Source organism: Cebus imitator, unplaced genomic scaffold, assembly GCF_001604975.1.
Source record: "Cebus imitator isolate Cc_AM_T3 unplaced genomic scaffold, Cebus_imitator-1.0 Scaffold112, whole genome shotgun sequence".
Lineage (NCBI taxonomy): Eukaryota > Metazoa > Chordata > Mammalia > Primates > Cebidae > Cebus > Cebus imitator.
The window spans coordinates 2484158-2485827 of record NW_016107427.1 but is presented as its reverse complement, the minus strand read 5'-3'; positions in this window follow the sequence as shown (position 1 = coordinate 2485827).

Genomic DNA, 1670 nt, shown 5'->3' with positions numbered 1-1670 from the left:
AAAAAAAAAAAAAAAAAAAAAAAAAAAAAAAAAAAAAAAAAAAAAAAAAAGAGAATGGCAGATGAAGGCAAGTTAGGGAAGCTTGCTTGTGTAGATGGTGTTAGGCCATTCTTGCTTCCCTCCAGAGAGATACCCGAGGTTGGGTAATTTATAAAGAAGAGAATTTTCACTGGATCATGGTTCTGCAGGCTGTACAGGCATGGTACCAGCATCTGCTCAGCTTTTGGGGAGGCCTCAGGCAGCTTACGATCACGGTGCATGGCAAAGTGGTAGCAAGCACTTCTGATGGTGACATTGGGAGCAAGAGAGAGAGGAAGAGGTGTCACATGCTTTACACAAGCAGATAGCCTGAGAATTGACTTATCACCAAGTGTCAAGCCATTCATGAGCCATCAGGCCCTGTGATCCAATCACCTACTACCCTACCCCACCTCCAACACTGGGAATCACACTTTGGTGTGAGATTTGGAGAGGACAAACATCCAAACCATATCATAGATTCTTCTGCTATCAGCTTCAGGCCAATAAGAATCCAGTTGTTGTCAGTGATTAACTGTTGTTCCTGGCAGAGAGGGGAGGTGGGATATATTTTGTCATCATAGAAAGGGAAAAAAAAATCACAGGATCAGATCAATTAATGCAGAAAAAGCATTTGACAAAATTCAATATCCATTCACAATAAGAACTCTCAGAGAAATAGAAATAATGGGAACTTTCCTCAAGTTCATAGAGAACATCTTCAAAAAACATGCAACTAGTGCAAAAGACTAGATGCTTTCTCCCTCAGACCAGAAATGAAGCAAGGATGTCCACTCCCATGACTGTTATTCAGCTTGGTGTTGGAAGATTTAGCCAGTGCCATAAGGCAAGACAAGGGAATACAGGCATATTGGTTGGAAAGCAAGGAATCAAACTGTCCCGATTTACACAAGACATAATTGTCTTTGAAAAAAATACCAAAGATTTAACGAATAACCACTCCTAGAATTAAAGAAATGAATTCAGCAAGGTTGTAGGATACAAGGTGACCATGCAAAAACATTTGAATTTCTATATATTAACAATGAACCTATAGACACCAAAATAAAAACCACAAAACCATTTACACTTGCTCAACATAAAACATGTACAGTATTTGCATGCTGAAACTATGAGACACTGTTTTTTAAAAAAAATCAATGGTCTCATAAAATAGAGGGCATACAATGTTCATGGATCAGAAAATTAAGCATCATAAAGACACCAAGTTTTTCCAAACTTATATATAGATTTAACACAATTCCTATCAGAATCCTAGCAAGATTTTTTAATAGTTGGAAACAAAATTATTCTAAAATTTATATGGAAAAATCAAAGAAACAAGAATAGCTAAAACAATTTTGAAAAAGAATGGGCCAGGTGCAGTGGCTCACATCTGTTAACCCAGCACTTTGGGAGGTCAAGATGGGTGGATCACCTGAGGTCAGAAGTTCAAGACCAGCCTGACCAATATAGTGAAACTGCATCTCTACTAAAAACACAAAAATTAGCCAGGTGTGGTGGTGTACCTGTAGTCCCAGCTACTCTGGAGGCTGAGACAGGAAAATAGCTTGAACTGTGAGGTGGAGGTTGCAGTGAGCCAAGATCACACCACTAAACTCCAGCCTGGGTGACAGAGAGAGACTCAAAAA